This window comes from Myodes glareolus, chromosome 21 (assembly GCF_982192425.1).
Source record: "Myodes glareolus chromosome 21, mMyoGla1.1, whole genome shotgun sequence".
NCBI classification, from domain to species: domain Eukaryota; kingdom Metazoa; phylum Chordata; class Mammalia; order Rodentia; family Cricetidae; genus Myodes; species Myodes glareolus.
In genome coordinates this window covers 49,224,631-49,240,507 of record NC_142046.1, presented here as the reverse complement: position 1 = coordinate 49,240,507, position 15,877 = coordinate 49,224,631, and the positions used below count along the sequence as shown (strand labels likewise).

At 38.8% G+C, this 15,877-nt stretch overlaps 1 protein-coding gene across 5 annotated transcripts in view; it reads right to left on the bottom strand.

The window, feature by feature from the left end:
- The window catches only part of B3galt1 (beta-1,3-galactosyltransferase 1), a 517,332-nt gene that overhangs the window by 121,580 nt on the left and 379,875 nt on the right, over nt 1–15,877 (bottom strand). For 4 of the 5 annotated variants that reach the window (XM_085681008.2, XM_048425922.3, XM_048425921.3 and 1 more), the window contains one exon: nt 10,469–10,516. The exons of the other annotated variant lie outside the window; for it this stretch is intronic. The gene's annotated coding sequence lies outside the window, so the exon portion shown is untranslated. The remainder of the gene's footprint in view (nt 1–10,468; nt 10,517–15,877) is intronic. 5 annotated transcript variants of the gene reach the window in all.

Here is a 15,877-nt window from a genome sequence, read left to right as displayed (position 1 = left end):
TTTGAAGAATACCGGAATTCAAGCAACGATGGATAGCATCTCTCTCCCCCTTTCTCTCAAATGAAAGAGAGAAAGGAATTGAAGATTTAGAGAATACTTTATTTTTAAAAAGCCAGCTGACTTAGAACCTGTCTTTTATTCTCCACTGTACATCACTGATTTGTTTTAACAGACATGCATCCGAGGAATGATCTTGGGATAATAGATGGTTGGATTGTTACAAAGTTATTTTAAAAGAGAACTGCTCATAGTTTGTTTTCTAATCTTTCCCATCCACATCCGAGCACTCTAAAAACATGACCACATAGCTGCTGAGATGTTCTTTATATCCTTGTGTGCCTCAGGTAAAATGACGATGCTTCTGATTTCTTGACCAAAGAGTCATGTGATGTGTGGAACTCTTCCTCATTCATATATTGCTGTCTGAGCTGCCTGGGAAATGTTCCCAGGCATTCAGGCCATGTTCACAGCAACTGAAAATTTGTTCGTGCCTTACAGCAATAATGGGCAGGAACCTGCAAAGAAATTACTTTAGCTTCATGTTCTAGTAGCAGCCACAAGTAACAGAACTGTAAACTTGAAGGAAAGGAGGTCAAAGACAACCACTGTCTCTTAAAAAACTTTACATTATGCTTAGGATGCATATTTACTGGGACAATGGATGTTTACTTCCTTATTATTTTGCTCTAAAAATACAACTAGGAAGTATCTCCTAGAACTTTCCATAGACTGGCTTTTCTGACTTGTTATAGCAATGGACAGTTCATAAAACTACAAATGTGCCCCTCGGATGTCAAGAAACCCTGTAGTTCAATGGCTTGCCCTTGTAGTGGGGAAGGGTGAGATGTTGCTTAGAAATAGAAGAGCCTTGAAGCTTCTCTGTGATTCACTCTAGGTCCTTCCATTTACACTAACCAATTTCTATTTTCTTGAACTTAGACGCTAAATAATAACGTTCACAATCAAAGCATGGCAGAATGCCCGATACACACAATTGAACTGAGTTCGGTAACATCATCACGTTCTGGGCCACCATCTATACAGATATTACACATCACGTCTTTACCACAGAAGACTTTTTAGGCCATTAGAAGTATAATGAAGCACCTCACCAGCTCATTTGTGGGAATCTGAGACAAATACAAATGTCTTTGGAGAATGAGTTCCATTGCAAGTAAATTCAAAGGCAGAATGATGGACTGAGTTCTTCTAGGAATGTTACCAGCACCTTTGTACAATCAGTAACTTATCCGAGACCTATCTGTGCCTCCCCAGGTCATCTGTGAAATGAAGGTGATGTGGCTGCCATGTCTGCTGAACAATTAAACTGTATTCATTTTGTTGTTTTAAAAAGTCAGAAACCACTTGAATAAGGCATGTCGAAGAGGTGATTTTAAGATCACACTGGGCCTCCACAAGGTTTCTGGTAATAGCACAGAGCACAACCATGCCCAACCCCCTCCCCAGTTGTAGTAGGACCATGGAGCCAGTCATAGATATCAACACAGACCCCAGCTGCAGAGGACCAAGGACTCAGACATGGCCCTCAATGGCAACATGGCCTAGGCATCAACATGGCTTCAGGTGGCAGCAGTCTACGGGCATCCACTTGACTTTCTGCAGTAATATGGGCCATGGACATAAATACAGACTCGAGCTGCAGTGCTGCTGCTGACCTGAAGAGCAAGGAGCCTAATGTTGCTGTGAGATTGATGAGTTGAGATGCACAGTGGAGAGGGAAGGACATGGAAGGCTTCTGCGATGACTCCTACTCCCCCTTGCCCCCTCCTTCTGAAAAATAGCAAATTAGACTGGAAGCCATCTAAGAGAACTATTAAACAGCTTGATGCGGATGCTGTAGTGGAACTCTCCACAGCCGTTCTGTGATGAAGGAGGGTTATCTGTCTATTGTGTTATTTTCATTGGTCAATAAAGAGACTGCCTTGGCCCCTTGATAGGACAGAAAATTAGGTAGGTGGAGTAAACAGAACAGAATGCTGGGAAGAGGGCTATGAGGCAGACGCCATGGAGCCAGCCACCAGGTCAGACATGCTGAATCTTTTCCGGTAAGCCACCACCTCGTGGTGCTACACAGATTATTAGAAATGGGTTAATATCAAGATATGAGAGTTAGTCAGTAACTAACTCTCTAGAGATAATGGGCCAGGCAGTGCTTAAATGAATACAATTTGTGTGTTGTTATTTCCGGGGCTAAGCTAGCTGGGCAGGAACCGGGCGGGACGAAAAGCAGGCCTGCCCCGAGCCCTCACTACAGTTCTGTGTCCATCCTCTCTCCCCCAGCTTCCCTCTTCGGGTCACAGATGCACCCCCTATGTTAGATGCAGCCTATTCTTTTCAGGCTAGCTGTGAAAAGTTTCTTTATCTCACTTTCCTTGGGTGTGAAAATCAAATACAAACAGTGTCTACCACGCAGAACGTGAGGATTAAAGCAGTTACAATTAAAGGGCTTTGCAACAGCCTGACAGATACACACCTTTCAGGTGTTCACTGTTGCGGTACAATTTCATAAGCCTCACAAATAATGTTCCTTGTTCTTTTCCCTTTCCCTTCCATTATTTTGATAGTTAATCTTGATGATAAATTGAATGGGAAAGAGAAATGCCTAGGAGATTAATAGAGCACACCGCTGAGCGTGTCTGTGAGCCTGTTCTAGAGATTATCAGATCAGGAGAGCCTTACTTAATCAATGGTGTAATCCATGGATGCGGTCAGACGTGGGCTAAACTACTGGGAGGAGAAGAAACTATAGAAAGTGGGTAATGGAAGTAGCTCCGTCTTTTTCTCCTCCCACCGTGTGTGTGTGTGTGTGTGTGTGTGTGTGTGTGTGTGTGTGTGTGTGTGTGTGTGTGTGATTTTGAAGGGTATATCTGCTTGGCCCTTTCTCATCTCCTTTCCTCTGCATCCTGGAGACATGCCCTTCTGGTATGATCTTTTGCAACACCATGACCCAGAAACAGTAGAATAGTTGATCCTGCACTGAAATCCCTAAAACTAGAATCCTTCCTTACTTATTCTTTCAGTTATTAAATGACAATGATGAACACTATGGCACAGTTATCATAGATAAAATTATATGATAGATTATTCTAACATGCCAACAAATCACCAGTACCAGCCAAATAGGTCTCTCCTCCCATGAAGATTTTGTTTCCCTACACAGAGTCATTCATTCAGCAGTTTCATGTACCTCTATTACTGCATTCATCCATTACTCAGTAATAGACTTAGCCCCAAATTATACAAGACTTTAGTCATACACAGAGACTCTTAGGATTCAGCCATGAAAACAGTTATTCTGTCAGTATTATGGAAATTACTCTCAGATACACAGTTTTCATCCACAAGCTTCTTTTCCAGGTGATGTTAAATCTTTGCCAATGGTCTGCCATATTGTGTGTTGGCTTCATCACTATTGAGAAAGCTCACCAGACTTAGGTTTGGCCATCTGCTAGATGTTTAAAGATGTGATTATCTGGAGTGAGCACCATGAATCCAAATAAGTTCAACTCCTAATTTGTTGGTGCCACCACAACTCTTAGTGTATTTTTAATGTGGTGCCTCAAAATTAGAACATTTAGATGGAAAGTCTTACCATAAATTTTTACAATACCAATAAAGCTCATCCACATGTCCAATTTATAATTTTGTGCCTGCTAATATATTCTTATTTTGGCTACATTGGTTGTATGGATGGGTTTACAGAAATATTCAGATCATAAAGCGTCTGTTCCAATTAAAGGAATTTCAAATTTGTTTTATAGCAAGGGAGTCAGGCTTGACATTGAGCTCAGAGTCTTGGTTCTTGTCCATTTTCAGAGAGATGCAATTTACGTCATGATATTGTATATAAAATGCTGCTTTTTCTAAGTCAGGTTTTGTAGAAGTGTTTTACCAAGTCACAGTAGATCAAAAGCAAACTGAAAGTTTGTCCAATTAAATTTAAGGGTTAAGGAAAAGAGAAAGTTAAAATCTTGGAGAAAGACAATGGATCCCTGGGGTTGGCAGGTGTTTGAAAACAAATTCCACTGCATGTAGAGAACCATCAGGTACCACTGCCCTAAACCAAAGGGATTTGTTCATGATAAGGTTATGGGCAGGAAGGAAGATGAAACAGGAAATCAAGGTGTCCTTTGTAGAAAGCCTCTGACTTAAAATAATGTAGTGTGGGTGGGAGGTGTCTGTAGTGAAAGCTGATTTCGTTTTTGCACGTAATAATAGCACACTTAAAGAGTTCTAGAAAATAATCACACAACGGTGAACATTTTGAATGAAAACTATCTGGACAAGATAGAGTATTTATGCTCCCTGCAGAAAATGATGCTGTAGTTACAACTTCATTTGAAACAACAGCAAAAAGGCCAAGATAAAGGACTCTATAAACAAAAACACTTGTTTAAGTACAGGGAAGAAGGGAGTACGGCTAGGTGGCCCTGGGAGCTTCCATAAACCAAGTAGGTAGAAACTGGAGCATGGCACACATAGCACATGCTCATCGCATATGCTTGAAATAAATAAATGAAGGGCAGTTAGTGTCAGTAGGATGTGAGTGGACATCTATTAACTGGTGCCTGGGCACTGAATTTTGGAACATGTTTTATTACTTTACAGAAAACCCCTTAAATTAGAGAGTGAAAATATTTCTCATTAATGTTGACAGTAAATAGACAGATGGAGCTATAACTGAAAGTTGATTATAGAGCCAGCCTTCTTAACTCAATGGTATAGGAGGTAAGGGCATGCTCAATGGACTCCCATGTACTGGGTTCAAGTCCCCAACATACCACTTTCTAGCTCAAGTGAGGTGCATGCCCTCTTACAACTGAGTTTCTCACCTTGAGAGGAGGATGCTGTTGATACTGCTTTCATAGAATCATCATTATGCTAACTGTAGTAGAAAGTTTGGAACATACTTTGTATGGGTGTCCTGCATTATAAATAATAAATGCTAGTTGTTAATGTCTGTAAAAGTTCATAGTTCTAATTTTATGTCTTGATTTCATGTTGACAAAAGCATACAATTTGCTTTCCAAATGACTTTTTAAATATGAAGTTTGCTTTATGTCTTGTTAAACAGTAACTATGATGTTTGCCATCAATGGACAGGAGGGACAAGAAAGGAAGCATTATGGCATGATGAACTTTGAGGTGTCTGGAGTTAGGTGACCAGCTTTCATCTAAAGTCTGCATCAGTATAGCCTTTGGCAAACATAATCTACACAATACTTTTGTAGAGGAAAGTGATACTAAGATTTGAACCCAGGGTCATAGTAGGTGTCAGGCAAGTACCGGATCACCGGCATATGTCTCCATCCTAAGCCAGGCGTTGTCTTCAAGGCTGTTCCTCCATTGGAAGAGAGTTCCTAGTACCTCTGTTTTTAGAGATGATAGGTTTGAAAGTATTTTGTAAACTGTAAGGCACTGTACAAATATTAGTTATGATGTTAACACCATGAGATGATTTGAAAGAGCAAAGGAACAACACATTGCTGGAGAAGTCTGAAGAGTTTTCTAATTTGGGAGTTGTAACAGACACCATTAAGAACTGAGACACCACAGTCCTAAATTTAGCTTAAAACAAACAAGAAAATGAAATGTGATTCCACCTTAAAAAAAAATGTAGCCGGCTGTGTGTGAGCAAAGGACTCAGAGACACCTAGAGAGCGATTTTGTGGATGAGTGACCCAGTGGTTAAAGTCAGTCAAAAAAAAAATTAAAAAAAGATAGGAATTTTACAATATTAGGCAGTATTGAAAAGGGCACTTCCATTTTGAGCTTGTATAAAGAAACAATTGTTCTTTTGTTCCTTTTGGAACAATGCCTGTGGAGAACCCTTCTGGGCACTGCAGGTCAGCAAGGTGGCCATGATCCAACACATATGTGTGCTCATGCGCGCGCGCGCGCACACACACACACACACACACACACACACACACACCACATTACACAATGCAGATTCTATCTCTAAAGTGGAAATGAGTGTACTTGGAGAAGGAATGTCTGCAGAGTAGAGTGCCACATTTGCAGCTTTGTCGTTCAACAGACTGTCCCTCAGCTATTTTTGCCCTTGTGCCCTGGGGTTTGAGATAAGCCACCTCTGCACATTATTTACGCCTGCATCCACATACATAGAGGGGAAGCTGAGAAGATATCATAACAGAAAGGCTGGAAGAGTGTAGTGATGAAGAAAAACAACTTATCAAAATGCTATCTATCTATCTATCTATCTATCTATCTGTCTATCACTTTACTTTCTGTCTGTCTGTCTGTCTATCCATCATCTATCTATCATCTATCTATCTATCCACCCATCCGCGCATCCATCCATCCATCTATCTTTCTTTCTATTTATCTTGAGCTTGAATGACCATATGTAGTCTAGGCAGCCTCGAATTTGCCTCATCCTCCCCAGTGCTGAGATTATAGGCACGCACCATCACATGTGGCAAATGACAGAATTTGACAGGGCAATATGTTAGGAAATAAAGCAAGATCTCATCTTCTAACAATTTAAATAGGGGCCTTATATAGCAGGACTAGGAAGACATGCATAGAACAGACATGGTTTCCTTGGCAGTAGGTCCTACCCCAGATTCTGCTGAGGTGTAACCCTGGAAGCACTTATAGACAGTGCCCTTCCTCCCATGCCAAGGAGCACTTAAGTGTAGGGGTGTACATGCTAGCTCCATTTCCTGCTCCCTTTTCTTCTCCCCCATTTCCTAGAGCATCTGCACCTGCCCTTGTACAACGAAGGAATGGAAGCAGGAAACATCAGGTTCTTGTCGGTAGGTCGATGAGTTAGTTGTGTTCAGGAGTGAAGTAAGAATCAGATAATGCCCGTCTTCCATCAGCCCTCATTAGTCTTTCTAGAACCTGGGCCCAACTGCCCATTCAACAGGCTGGTCCCCTCATGATGTTCACCTGTCCCTTAGTGTGGGCAGGCTTTCATTCTCTCTCATGGTTGGGACTTTCTCCATAATTTCTCTTGCCCCACAAATCACCTGGGCAAAATATTCTTCCTTAGGTCACCCTGGCACACTGAAATGCATCCAATAATCAGCTGTGTAAATGAGGCACTTGTGATTGATAATGAATTGATGGGCTGCCCAGTCAATGCTTGTAAATGTAAAAGTTATCATAAGAACTAAGAAGGAATGAAATCATAAAGCAGGAATTTAAAATGGCATTGAATATTTATCTATTAATCCAAAATATTGTTTTATAATATATTTATTTTTGAAGTTATAATTCCTTAATTTTTCCCTTTGTTCCCCCCTATCCCTCTTAGGTAGTTTTCTTAATCTTTCTTAAATTCATGGCCTTTTTTTCTGTAATTGTTTTTATTTGAAATACACACACACACACACACACACACACACACATATATATATTACTAAATATATAAATACAACCTGTTCTGTATGTATAATGTTTATTGTATGTATTTGATTTCAGAGCTGACCTCTTGGTATTGGATAGAGTCGAGTCACTACACATGAGATAGTGTTTTAAGCGTAATTAAGATACTTTATAGGACAAATGTTAAAATGTCTGACTCTATTTCAATATAAGGGTCTAGATTGTAAACTCTAGTTAGATAAGTACTGGAAATCACTTCATTGTTCGGTGGTGTGGTGTGAATGAGACTCTCCTCCCCACAGGCTCTGGCATTTGAAAATCTGGCTCCCAGTTGGTGGCTGTTTGGGGAGACTTAGCAGATATTGCCTTGCTGGAGGAAATTTGTCAGTGGGGCAGGCCTTGAAGTTTCAAAGCTACTGGCTATCCCCTTGCACAATTCTTGCTTGCTATTTGAGATGTGAGTGCGCAGCTTGCTACTCCAGTCACCGTATCTGCCCACTGCCACACTTTCTTATGTGATAGTTATGGACTCTTAACCCTCTGGAACATAAGCTCAAATAAGTCCTTCCTTCCATAAGCTGTCTTGGTTATGGGGTTTAACCACAGCAACTGAAAAGGTACTAGTGACGTACAACACAAGAAAATAGTGTACAGACATTAAAATGACATTCTGAAAGAAGAGGTACTCAGAAGGAAGGAATATAGTCTCTTAAGTTATATGCACAAATGATTTGTTTTTTATTAAATAAAATACATTTAATTAATTAAGTGTGTTTGTGTGTGCGTATGTGTGTCTGTATGTCATCATATATGCAGGAAGGTCAGAGTACATACAACCATCTGAGGAAACCAATGTTCTTCTTCTACCAAAAGGATTCCAGGAACTGAACTCATGTTCTCTGTCTTACAGCAAGCGCCTTACTTACTGGGTCATTTAGATTGAACCTAATGTGTTTTTAAGGACTCTGAAATAAAGAACTATCTTTCAAGCAACCTCTAAACAATTCATCAGCCACTAAGTAGATGAATTAGTTGTGCCATAAGATTTTTGCCTTATGAGTGAGAAAATGTAGTTATGTATAGAAAGAAAAGTTAACTTAACTTAACTTAACTTAACTCTTTGCCCCTTAATTGTTTGAAAAATCACGAAATACTGAATTTTCATTTAAGCTTGTATATTCTACTGTCATTGTATTGCTCAATGTAATTGTCTTAAGATATTCTTTGAGGCAACTTTGACCCGGAAAAAAATAGGGTATGAAGAATATTTTGTCTCTCACTAGTCAGAAAATGTAATAAAGGCCAAAGATGCTGGAAACTCTTCAGGGATGGTGTATAGTGAGTAGTCAAAGCCAGAAACTAGTGTGCATGAGTCATGGACTGTGGCTTTCCTCCCAGCATTAACATACTGAACCTTTCAGGCTGACCTCCAAGGGATGCTTACCTTTCATTAGTTTGTAGTAAAATTCATAATTAAAAACCATGAACTTAAGTAAAAATTTTAAAAGTCAGATAGGCTTTTGGAACTCTCTGATTTCCTTGAAAGTGTAAAGATGTATATCATGAAAAATGACAAGAAAGGAATCTTGCCTCAGGATGGAGTCTACTTAGATGTCACACATTCCTGGTTTGGGTAGTAGAGACGATAAATCTAAATCATCTTAGATGGTAGAGACAATGTCAGACAGATTTCAAGTGAGAGTTACATGGGCTTTGAGTTGATGCTGAGATTTAGGAGATGCCAGATGGGGTGCATCAGTTTTCTGCATAGTTTGACATAAATCTGCAGTGAGCAGAGAGGATGATAGGTTGGAAATATGTTCTACTCCAAGATCTATTTTCTTTCTAATTCCTGTAACGATTCTCTATTACCTAATATGACAAACAATAGTACTTAACAGAAGACCTTGACAAGAAGTGATTATCCAGTTACTAACCAGCTGACTGGTCAAGGAAGTATTTATCTCATGGTTGGTGCCCTAAGCATTAGAGATTTCAATTACACAACATCGAAGATTAAGTCAAATTAGAAAATGAGATCTAAATGTGGCAACAAAAACTGATGGATATAGCATATATCTCAGGCTCTAAGGACAAACCTTCTATCCATTACTTGAAAACATTCCTTTATTCTGGCTATAGGGCATTGTGGTGTTAATGGTATCTTTAAGCTAAAAAAACAGTAAGTAAAGGGACCTTGTCCTGGTCAATGAACTTCTGGCCTGGAGCAAATCACAGTGATTTAATTTCCTGTTATCTGGCAGGGACAAAAGGATTAGAGGTTGCTCACGACACAGCTTTGCCCCTGCACTCAATCAAGCAGACTGCAAAGTACAGGTGTCTGCCCTACCCTTGGCCAAGCATGAATGAACATACAACCGCGAAGTAAAAAGGTGCTTAAATAAATAAAAGACGGGGAAAATGCCAAACATTGCTTACATGTAAACTATAATGAGTTTAAGGATGCCCAAGGTTCTTCTAGACATTAGTCTGCCAGGTCGAGTGACCTGGGTACAGTAGATTCAGAAAGACTGAAATATGAGACTGCTTATATTATATCTTATTTGTGCTAAATTGGGCATGCTATTGAAGTCTTTGAGCTTCTGTTCTGTCAACTATAAGTTGGTGATAATAATATATATCTTATGCAGACGTTGTCGTTGTTAATTAGACAAAGTACATCCAGTGACTTCACCAGTGGCCTATATAAATTTAGCTGTAGCTGTTCTTTGACGATATATTCCCAAGGGGAGTTGGTCATACTTTATATCTACAAGAGAAAATACTTCAGGATAGGGTGGGGTTTTCCGGTTATTTTTAAATCATGCTTACTATTAACTCTTAAGATCTATCAGTCTTGAGAATTGCTGTCTGAAGCTGGGATCAGTAGAAGCCAACTCAGAATCTGAAACAGGTGAATAGATTCTTGGCCAAGACAAAGTTACTTCTGAGAGGAGGAGGATCAGGTTGGTGATATTCACCCACGGGTTTGAGAAATAATTGTGACAAGACTCACCAACATACATGGCTTTGTCTAAGTACTTGAAAGCAGGACAGACTAAGATGGCCAGGAAGGTTAAAAAGTTATTACCTGAGATAAACACCATCCGCAATTCCATGGACACCCATTTCTTCCTTCCTGAAAAGAAGGCAATGGAAGATTACCCAACTGATTTTTATGGTGCCCTACTGGACTAAAATCTATTAATACATATTTGACCTCCAATATCAGAGTAAGATTTATATCATTTAATATTTCCAGGTCTAGCTCATGATGATATATTTGGACAGAACTGCTCTGAATTGGCTTCCCTTTTACAAAGAACAAAACCTACTGGCATCTTGGTTTGACTTGGTTGTGGGATCAAGAACTTGTTCAGGGGTTTCTCGCAAGGTCTCCATCTCTCTCAACACTATTGTGCTGTTGGAATTTAAGACTGTCTGGGTCAAAAATGATACTTAGTAGGTAAAATAATGACTTTGAAGAGTGTCCTAGATACATTTCCTCAATCCACATTGATGTATTTTACTATACTGTCTAAACATAGTAGTGTTATGTATCCATAAAGAGATGGTTATCAATTTTCCTATAATTTTTTCGCATAGTGTTGAGAAAGTCATCCCTTCCCTCTTTGTTTCTGTTTATATGAAAAATGAAAGGACTGAGCTAAAAAATCTGAGGAGATATTTCACTATAATGGAGAAAATAATATGGAGCATCTGGTATAAAAGTATTAATTCATGGATTGTAATAAGGGAAATTTGTCTTTGAAGAAAAACAATTGCAGAAGTATGTAATGAGAATTCATCCTAACACCAGCACCTCCACCGTGTGTGTGTGTGCGCACACACAAATATCATTGTACAATTACCAAGTAGAAAGAACCACCAAATGGGCATGTTAACAATGGGCTATGCTAACTGTGAACCAGAGAAGGAGTCAAGAACCTGCCTGGATACCTAGCCCAGGAATTAATAGGAGAATAAATTTCCAAATGTCTATGGTTGACAACTATTCTGTAAGACATAATGCAGTGTTTTATGAAATCCAGAATGTCTAAGGGGAAGTACATAATACGACATGACAGTGTTATGAGCCAAAATACCTCTTCTTAGACAAACAGCCATTGAACTAGAGAAATCATTCTGTAAAAGCTAGTGCTTCCTGGAGTAGCTTTTATAATCTTTAGGCCAAGTGATCCACATTGTCACTTCTTAATAATTAAAATGGGACTTTACAGTAGTCATGTTCAGTAAGCAGGCAGAAAGAGACGTTGTGTTTGAAAAAACACTGATTTCCAAAGTGTGTTTGCTGGACTCCTGTTGGTCTTTGACACCATTTAGGAGCCCATAATGCCCTAACGTCTCTGGCTACATATCTACCCAAGGTCTATATTTCCTTTTTTACTTCAACCACAATGACAGATCACAACAGACTTCAGAAGCATGTATGGGAGTCCAGCTGTTTTTTATCTAGTAAAAATACTTGAAAAAATATAAGAAAGTCATCTTCTCACTAATTTGTGCTAAACAATGAAGTCAGTTACCTTTCCTTAAAAAGATGCTATTTATTTGAAAATAAGTCAGCTAATTAATTCTTAAAACTATTTAAAATTAATGGTATTAACTTTCTCAGATTTACTTTCTAATGCACTAAATATTAATAAACATATCTTGCATATTAAAAATAGTCACCGAGGTTTACAAACTATGTATAAAGGGTCCAGACTTAAAAAGTATTATTACAGAAGACTATTAGTTCAAATCTCTCTGAAGAAGTAATCAGATATTTAGTAACAGTAAAATCTAACAGTATATTGATTTCTGAATGCACAGGTGTTATATTGTCTTGGAGATACAGTGGTTACTCTCTAGGGTTTAGGTCATTTATTTGACAAAGAATGGGCTGACCAAACAGGAATGCAATATCTGTGAAATTTCAGAGTTCTGAATCCCACCACCTTACATTGGATTTGAGCTTTGAGTAAGTCTTGACAGGCAATCAATACCAATGGGCTCCACACACTATTCACCTTCATTTTTAGCCTTTCCAGTAACCCAAGGACCACAGAAAGTGCACTGCACACACACATTATTGAACTGAGTGAATAAAAATTGAGACTAACACAAAGAAGGTCTTCTATTGATACTGGTGTGAAATATTACATTTTGAAATATCTCTAGGTTGCTATCTGAGATCTCATTGGTCAGATGTATAAAGTACGAAATATCTCTTGGTATTTCACTGGAGTGCAGTTTACTGAAAACAGTAAACAGAACAGCTAAGCTTCATCTTCAGAGCAAATATATTTATGAGTGTAGGCCAATCTCAGCAAACAAGGCTAATTGAGACAAACTCCAAGATAAATCTATAAAAATCAATTTAGAGTGGTAATAATTTCAAATGAAGTATTACAATAAATGAACTATTGTTGATTTGTAGTTAATGTCCTATTTATAGTTTTAAATAACAGAGTTTTTAAAATGACATGCATTATTGGATTTGCTTAAATGGAAAAAGGCACATTATTTGACACCCTGAGCAACTAAGCTGTTTTCCAGGCCTGGTTTCACATTAATTTAAATGATGTGGCTGTCACCATTTACAATGACTCTAGCCATCTGTGCTCGGAAAGACATAGAATGAGTAAGTCTTCCTAATAAAGTTTGAAAATGTCTTGTCTTTTTCTTTTTTGTCTAATATGTCTTTTTCTGTGTTACAGAATTGTAAATTATATTTGCTATGATGCTTAAAAGTAATCCACTATGGTAGAGCAGACCATTGCAGAACAATGAAGGCTGCTCTCAGGTAACTGACACTCTGCAAGGGACTTCAGGACCACCTGCATTGAGAACGACTGTATCTCGAGCAAGTGGAGAAATTTTGCAACTCAGTTGGTAAAGCATGGGATTCTTAATCCCAGCGTTGTGGGTTTGGGTCCCATGTTGAACACCAATTTGTAGGAGGGGGACCTGCTTGTTCGTCCCTGCCACCCAGAACCAAAATAATCATACAGAAATTGTATTAATTAAAACAATGTTTGGCCCATTAGCTCTATCTTCTCATTGCCTAACTCTTATATTAATTTAACCAATTTCTATTAATTTGTATATCGCCACGTGGCAGTGGCTTACCAGCAAAGATTCTAACCAGCGTCTGTCTCAGGTGAAGGATCCATGGCTTCTCCTTCTACCTCTTCTTCCCAGCATTCCGTTTAGTTTTCCCTGCCTAGCTCTGTTCCCTTATAGCTCTGCTATAGGCCTAAAGCAGTTCCTTTATTAACCAATGAAAGCAACACACAGACAGAACAACTTCCTACACCATCTTGCCATTGAAGAATTTAGATTTTTTCCATAAAATAATTTTGACTCATTTATCACTATGTTGTTTCCCTTACTCTTAAAAATTATTTTATTAACTGTACATATTTGTGGGGTGTGATGATTTGATCCATGTAATTAATGTGCAATTGTCAAGTTAAGAAGTTTAACATTTCCATCTCCTTAAATGATTAAAAAAATCCCCCTTCCTCAGACTGTCTTGGAAAGAATTGATGGAGACAAGAGCCAATCATATTTCTGATATAAATCCAACTTTACAGTTTCTCTGTTTCAGTAAAACCTGCATCACTTGCTTAAGGAATTTCAGCATTTACTATTTGATTTGGTGAAATGTCAAATGACTCTGACCTAAAGGATCTCAGTCTAGGGCAGTGGAACAAAGACTATGCTAAATCAGAGTCATCAGCTTATAGCCTGTCTACCACACTACTGCATTTTAAGTAACCAATTATTATGTGAAAATCTAGCTCTATGACACTAAGGACCTGCGGGAGTCATGAACGCTGTATGATTATAAAAACTGAAATCTTCATTAAAGGACACAGAAAGTTAATTAAAAGATAATTAAAAGGATGAGGATTTTTGAATCTCTGATATTCTCTACTTATTAAGTACATCTGGAATGCTGAAAACTGTGGTCAATGCCAGGTCAGAGTTATTAAGAGTTTCTCCTGAGGCAGTTTTAGCCTTTTGGCTTTGTTTGAGAATAAGAGTCAGATGTTTAAATAACTTACAGTCTTCTGACATCATATCAAGAGAAGAAAGGATCAGTCAGTTTATAATATGTGCAAAGATTCATTAATTCTGTGAGATCTGTGCAGGAAATGCTTGACTGCAAGCAGAATTTATATCTACATTGCAGTGCACTGAGACATCCTGGATGGAAGTCTCTGATCATGATGCTTTACAACAATGATCTTGACCCTGTAATGATTTATTAGTTGTATTTTAATAAAACGCCGATTGGCCAGTGGCTAGGCAGGAAGTAGAGGCAGAGTGACCAGGCAGGAAGTAGAGGCAGAGTGACCAGAACAGGAGAAATCTGGGAAAAGGAAAGAGTAAGTGTGCAGTCATCACCCAGATGCAGAGGAAGCAGGATGATGAAGGTAACAAGCAATGTGGCTAACATAGACAAGAATAATGGACTAATTTAATATGTAAGAACTAATTAATAAGAAGCCTGAGCTACTAGGCCAACCAGTTTATAATTAATGTAGACCTCTTTGTATTTCTTTGGGACTGAATGACTGCAGGACTGGGTGGGATAGAAACTTCAGCCAACACACAGATGCTATGTAAACAGGAATGGGATCTACAATTATCACTTTAGAAAACTAATTAGTTGACTCCTTTATCTTCTTTATACAAAACAGATTTCGTTGAGAACAAAAGCAATAGAGATAGCACTGCAGTCAAGGGAAGGTTTCTGGAAATAAAACAATAGGAATTAATATAAACATAAGATTGATCCCTAAGAGAAGACTGCAGGCAAATGAGCTTTCCCCTGAAGATATCTGAAGTGGGTTAAAAAATAATTTCTCCAAAAGGGAGATGCCTATCCCTGCCTCTTGCAACCTTCACTTTCGTACTGGACTGGATTTGATCTACTGTAGGATCAGTCCTGCCCAGATAGAGAAGCATTGCTGCTTAATGGCCTCTGTGTGCTGGGAGCCTGATGCAGCTGTTGGAGTCTCAGATGTGTCAGTCACAGTGAGACTGCTGAGATCTACCTAGTTTTCTTCTCTTCAGAGTCAGGTGTTTCTTCTTTTGTAACCCTGGCTTCAGCTGAGGGACTTTGCAGACATTTCCTTTCTTCACTTTGGGGTTGGGTTCTTACTCCCACAGGTCGAGCATCCAGAAACCATGTTCCGCCTCTCTTAAATTATGCATGATTTTCTCTGGCAGGGAAAGAACACAGTGATACTACCACTGTCTGCTCCTGCCCTTGTTTATGTACGAAGAGACCGCTCTAGGACAGGATGTGATCAAAAGCATATGGAATATGACTTAGAAATTCTCCCATTGTTGGATAAAGCCAAAGTTTTCCTCCACTGTCTTCAGCTCCTCTTGATACAAGTACAAGCTGTGATTAGATACCAGAACTTCCTGGATGCATTAAATAAATTGGCTGTAACTACGTATTTACTGTGGCCCATAA